Source organism: Microtus oregoni, unplaced genomic scaffold, assembly GCF_018167655.1.
Source record: "Microtus oregoni isolate MIOR12 unplaced genomic scaffold, Mior012 000050F_ref0000143, whole genome shotgun sequence".
Taxonomy (NCBI): Eukaryota; Metazoa; Chordata; class Mammalia; order Rodentia; family Cricetidae; genus Microtus; species Microtus oregoni.
In genome coordinates, this window is record NW_024543256.1 from 10,998,186 (window position 1) to 11,006,630 (window position 8,445).

The following is an 8,445-nucleotide window of genomic DNA, read 5'->3' on the forward strand; positions in this document are numbered from 1 at the left end:
CAATACATACATGCGCACACACACACACAAAAACCTAATGATCTGAATTCAGTCTCCTAAGTCATCCTCTGACCTCCACATACATGTAATACACACATGCACACACACACACACAAACTAAGGATCTGAATTCCGTCTCCTAAGTCATCCTCTGACCTCCACATACATATAATACACACATGCAATACATACATGCACACACACACACACACAACCTAATGATTTGATTTCCATCTCCTAAGTCATCCTCTGACCTCCGCATACATGTAATACACACATGCAATACATACACGCACACACACACACACACACACAAACCTAATGATCTGAATTCCATCTCCTAAGTTATCCTCTGACCTTCGCATACATGTAATACACACATGCAATACATACATGCGCACACACACAAAAACACACACACAAACAAACCTAATGATCTGAATTCCGTCTCCTAAGTCATCATCTGACCTCCACATACATGTAATACACACATGCAATACATAAATGCGCACACACACACACACACAACCTAATGATCTGAATTCCGTCTCCTAAATCATCCTCTGACCTACTCATACATGTAATACACACATGCAATACATACATGCACACACACACACACACACCTAATGATCTGAATTCCGTCTCCTAAGTCATCCTCTGACCTCCACATACATGTAATACACACATGCAATACACACATGCACACACACACACACACACACAAACCTAATGATCTGAATTCAGTCTCCTAAGTCATCGTCTGACCTCCACATACATGCAATACACACATGCAATACATACATGCGCACACACAATACACACACAAACTTAATGATCTGAATTCAGTCTCCTAAGTTATCCTCTGACCTCCACATACATGTAATACACACATGCAATACATACATGCACACAAACACACACGAACCTAATGATCTGAATTCCGTTTCCTAAGTTATCCTCTGACCTCCACATACATGTAATACACACATGCACACACACACACACACACAAACCTAATGATGTGAATTCAGTCTCCTAAGTCATCCTCTGACCTCCACATACATGTAATACACACATGCAATACATACATGCACACACACACACACACAGACACAAACCTAATGATCTGAATTCCGTCTCCTAAGTCATCCTCTGACCTCCACATACATGTAATACACACATGCAATACATACACGCACACACACACACACACACACACACCTAATGATCTGAATTCCGTCTCCTAAGTTATCCTCTGACCTCCGCATACATGTAATAAACACATGCATTACACACATGCACACACACACACACACACAAACCTAATGAATTGAATTCCGTCTCCTAAGTTATCCTCTGAACTCCGCATACATGTAATACACACATGCAATACATACATGCGCACACACACACACAAACACACAAACCTAATGATCTGAATTCAGTCTCCTAAGTTATCCTATGACCTCCACATACATGTAATACGCACATGCAATACATACATGCGCACACACACACACACAAACCTAATGATCTGAATTCCGTCTCCTAAGTTATCCTCTGAACTCCACATACATGTAATACACACATGCAATACATACATGCGCACACACACACACACACAAACCTAATGATCTGAATTCAGTCTCCTAAGTCATCCTCTGACCTCCACATACATGTAATACATACATGCGCACACACACACACACATACACACAAACCTAATGATCTGAATTAAGTCTCCTAAGTCATCCTCTGACCTCCACATACATGTAATACACACATGCAATACATACATGCGAACACACACAAACACACAAACCTAATGATCTGAATTCCGTCTCCTAAGTTATCCTCTGACCTCCACATACATGTAATACACACATGCAATACATACATGCGCACACACACACATACACACACAAACCATATTATGTGAATTCTGTCTCCTAAGTCATCCTCTGACCTCCTCATACATGTAATACACACATGCAATACATACATGCGCGCACACACACACACACACACAAACCTAATGATCTGAATTCCGTCTCCTAAGTCATCCTCTGACCTCCACATACATGTAATACACACATGCACACACACACACACACACAAACCTAATGATCTGAATTCAGTCTCCTAAGTCATCCTCTGACCTCCACATACATGTAATACACACATGCAATACATACACTCACACACACACAAACCTAATGATCTGAATTCCGTCTCCTAAGTTATCCTCTGACCTCCGCATACATGTAATACACACATGCAATACATACATGCGCACACACACACACACAAACCTAATGATCTGAATTCAGTCTCCTAAGTTATCCTCTGACTTCCACATACATGTAATACACACATGCAATACATACATGCGCACACACACACACAAATCTAATGATCTGAATTCAGTCTCCTAAGTTATCCTCTGACCTCCACATACATGTAATACACACATGCAATACATACATGCGCACACACACACACACAACCTAATGATATGAATTCCGTCTCCTAAGTCATCCTCTGACCTCCACATACATGTAATACACACATGCAATACATACACGCACACACACATACACACACAAACCTAATGATCTGAATTCCGTCTCCTAAGTTATCCTCTGACCTCCGCATACATGTAATACACACATGCAATACATACATGTGCACACACACACACAAAAACCTAATGATCTGAATTCAGTCTCCTAAGTCATCCTCTGACCTCCACATAAATGTATTACACACATGCACACACACACACACAAACTAATGATCTGAATTTCGTCTCCTAAGTCATCCTCTGATCTCAACATACATATAATACACACATGCAATACATACATGCACACACACACACACACACAACCTAATGATCTGAATTCCGTCTCCTAAGTCATGCTCTGACCTCCACATACATGTAATACACACATGCAATACACACATGCACACACACACAAACACAACCTAATGATCTGAATTCCGTCTCCGCAGTCATCCTCTGACCTCCACATACATGTAATACACACATGCAATACACACATGCACACACACACAAACACAACCTAATGATCTGAATTCCGTCTCCGCAGTCATCCTCTGACCTCCACATACATGTAATACACACAGGCAATACACACATGCACACACACACACACACAAACCTAGTGATCTGAATTCAGTCTCCTAAGTCATCCTCTGACCTCCACATACATGCAATACACACATGCAATACATACATGCACGCACACACACACACAAACCTAATGATCTGAATTCAGTCTCCTAAGTCATCCTCTGACCTCCACATACATGTAATACACACATGCAATACATACATGCGCACACACACAAACACACACAAACCTAATGATCTGAATTCAGTCTCCTAAGTTATCCTCTGACCTCCACATACATGTGATACACACATGCAATACATACATGCACACACACACACACACACAACCTAATGATCTGAATTCCGTCTCCTAAGTCATCCTCTGACCTCCGCATACATGTAATACACACATGCATTACACACATGCACACACACACACACACAAACCTAATGATCTGAATTCCGTCTCCTAAGTCATCCTCTGACCTCCACATACATGTAATACACACATGCATAACATACACGCACACACACACACACACGCACAAACCTAATGATCTGAATTCCGTCTCCTAAGTCATCCTCTGACCTCCACATACATGTAATACACACAAGCAATACATACATGCACACACACACACACAAACCTAATGATCTGAATTCAGTCTCCTAAGTTATCCTCTGACCTCCACATACATGTAATACACACATGCAATACATACATGCACACACACACACACACACAAACCTAATGATCTGAATTCCGTCTCCTAAGTTATCCTCTGACCTCCACATAATGTAATACAAACATGCACACACACACACACAAACCTAATGATCTGAATTCCGTCTCCTAAGTTATCCTCTGACCTCCACATACATGTAATACACACATGCACACACACACACACACCTAATGATCTGAATTCAGTCTCCTAAGTCATCCTCTGACCTCCACATACATGTAATACACACATGCAATACATACATGCACACACACACACACACAACCTATTGATCTGAATTCCGTCTCCTAAGTCATCCTCTGACCTCCGCATACATGTAATACACACATGCATTACACACATGAACACACACACACAAACCTAATGATCTGAATTCCGTCTCCTAAGTCATCCTCTGACCTCCGCATACATGTAATACACACATGCAATACATACACGCACACACACACACACACACAAACCTAATGATCTGAATTCCGTCTCCTAAGACATCCTCTGACCTCCAACAACATGTAATACACACATGCAATACATACATGCACACACACACACACAAACCTAATGATCTGAATTCAGTCTCCTAAGTTATCCTCTGACCTCCACATACATGTAATACACACATGCAATACATACATGCACACACACACACATACACAACCTAATGATCTGAATTCCGTCTCCTAAGTCATCCTCTGACCTCTACATACATGTAATACAAACATGCACACTCATACACACACAAACCTAATGATCTGAATTCCGTCTCCTAAGTTATCCTCTGACCTCCACATACATGTAATACAAACATGCACACACACACACACACACACACAAACCTAATGATCTGAATTCAGTCTCCTAAGTCATCCTCTGACCTCCACATACATGTAATATACACATGCACACACACACACACACACAAACCTAATGATCTGAATTCAGTCTCCGAAGTTATCCTCTGACTTCCACATACATGTAATACACACATGCAATACATACATGCACACACACACACACAAACCTAATGATGTGAATTCAGTCTCCTAAGTCATCCTCTGACCTCCACATACATGTAATACACACATGCAATACATACATGCGCGCACACACACACACAAACCTAATGATCTGAATTCAGTATCCTAAGTCATCCTCTGACCTCCACATACATGTAATACACACATGCAATACATACATGCACACACACACACACACAACCTAATGATCTGAATTCTGTCTCCTAAGTCACCCTCTGACCTCCACATACATGTAATACATACATGCAATACACACATGCACACACACACACACACAAACCTAATGATCTGAATTCAGTCTCCTAAGTCATCCTCTGACCTCCACATACATGCAATACACACATGCAATACATACATGCGCACACACACACCTACACAAACAAACCTAATGATCTGAATTCAGTCTCCTAAGTTATCCGCTGACCTCCATATACATTTAATACACACATGCACACACACACACACCTAATGATCTGAATTCCGTCTCCTAAGTCATCCTCTGACCTCCACATACATGTAATACACACATGCAATACATACATGCGCACACACACACACACAACCTACTGATCTGAATTCAGTCTCCTAAGTTATCCTCTGACCTCCACATACATGTAATACACACATGCAATACATACATGCGTACACACACACACACAAACCTAATGATCTGAATTCAGTCTCCTAAGTCATCCTCTGACCTCCACATACATGTAATACACACATGCAATACATACATGCACACACACACACACACACAACCTAATGATCTGAATTCCGTCTCCAAAGTCATCCTCTGACCTCCACATACATGTAATACACACATGCAATACATACATGCACACACACACACACAACCTAATGATCTGAATTCCGTCTCCTAAGTCATCCTCTGACCTCCGCATACATGTAATACACACATGCAATACATACACGCACACACACACACACACACAAACCTAATGATCTGAATTCCGTCTCCTAAGTTATCCTCTGACCTTCGCATACATGTAATACACACATGCAATACATACATGCGCACACACACACACACAAACAAACCTAATGATCTGAATTCCGTCTCCTAAGTCATCCTCTGACCTCCACATACATGTAATACACACATGCAAAACACACAAACACACACACACACACAAACCTAATGATCTGAATTCAGTCTCCTAAGTTATCCTCTGACCTCCGCATACATGTAATACACACATGCAATACATACATGTGCACACACACACAAAAAACTAATGATCTGAATTCAGTCTCCTAAGTTATCCTCTGACCTCCACATACATGTAATACACACATGCAATACATACATGCACACAAACACACACGAACCTAATGATCTGAATTCCGTCTCCTAAGTTATCCTCTGACCTCCACATACATGTAATACACACATGCACACACACACACACACACAAACCTAATGATCTGAATTCAGTCTCCTAAGTCATCCTCTGACCTCCACATACATGTAATACACACATGCAATACATACATGCACACACACACACACACAGACACAAACCTAATGATCTGAATTCCGTCTCCTAAGTCATCCTCTGACCTCCAAATACATGTAATACACACATGCAATACATACACGCACACACACACACACACACACCTAATGATCTGAATTCCATCTCCTAAGTTATCCTCTGACCTCCGCATACATGTAATACACACATGCATTACACACATGCACACACACACACACACACAAACCAAATGAATTGAATTCCGTCTCCTAAGTTATCCTCTGAACTCCGCATACATGTAATACACACATGCAATACATACATGCGCACACACACACACAAACACACAAACCTAATGATCTGAATTCAGTCTCCTAAGTTATCCTATGACCTCCACATACATGTAATACGCACATGCAATACATACATGCGCACACACACACACACAAACCTAATGATCTGAATTCCGTCTCCTAAGTTATCCTCTGAACTCCACATACATGTAATACACACATGCAATACATACATGCGCACACACACACACACACAAACCTAATGATCTGAATTCAGTCTCCTAAGTCATCCTCTGACCTCCACATACATGTAATACATACATGCGCACACACACACACACACACACACAAACCTAATGATCTGAATTAAGTCTCCTAAGTCATCCTCTGACCTCCACATACATGTAATACACACATGCAATACATACATGCGAACACACACAAACACACAAACCTAATGATCTGAATTCCGTCTGCTAAGTTATCCTCTGACCTCCACATACATGTAATAGACACATGCAATACATACATGCGCACACACACACATACACACACAAACCATATTATCTGAATTCTGTCTCCTAAGTCATCCTCTGACCTCCTCATACATGTAATACACACATGCAATACATACATGCGCGCACACACACACACACACAAACCTAATGATCTGAATTCAGTCTCCTAAGTCATCCTCTGACCTCCACATACATTTAATACACACATGCACACACACACACACACACACAAACCTAATGATCTGAATTCAGTCTCCTAAGTCATCCTCTGACCTCCACATACATGTAATACACACATGCAATACATACACGCACACACACACAAACCTAATGATCTGAATTCCGTCTCCTAAGTTATCCTCTGACCTCCGCATACATGTAATACACACATGCAATACATACATGCGCACACACACAAACACACACACACACACAAACCTAATGATCTGAATTCCGTCTCCTAAGTTATCCTCTGACCTCGGCATACATGTAATACACACATGCAATACATACACGCACACACACACACACAAACCTAATGATCTGAATTCAGTCTCCTAAGTTATCCTCTGACTTCCACATACATGTAATACACACATGCAATACATACATGCGCACACACACACACAAATCTAATGATCTGAATTCAGTCTCCTAAGTTATCCTCTGACCTCCACATACATGTAATACACACATGCAATACATACATGCGCACACACACACACACACACAACCTAATGATCTGAATTCCGTCTCCTAAGTCATCCTCTGACCTCCACATACATGTAATACACACATGCAATACATACACGCACACACACATACACACACAAACCTAATGATCTGAATTCCGTCTCCTAAGTTATCCTCTGACCTCCACATACATGTAATACACACATGCAATACACACCTGCACACACACACAAACACAACCTAATGATCTGAATTCCGTCTCCGCAGTCATCCTCTGACCTCCACATACATGTAATACACACAGGCAATACACACATGCACACACACACACACACAAACCTAGTGATCTGAATTCAGTCTCCTAAGTCATCCTCTGACCTCCACATACATGCAATACACACATGCAATACATACATGCACGCACACACACACACAAACCTAATGATCTGAATTCAGTCTCCTAAGTCATCCTCTGACCTCCACATACATGTAATACACACATGCAATACATACATGC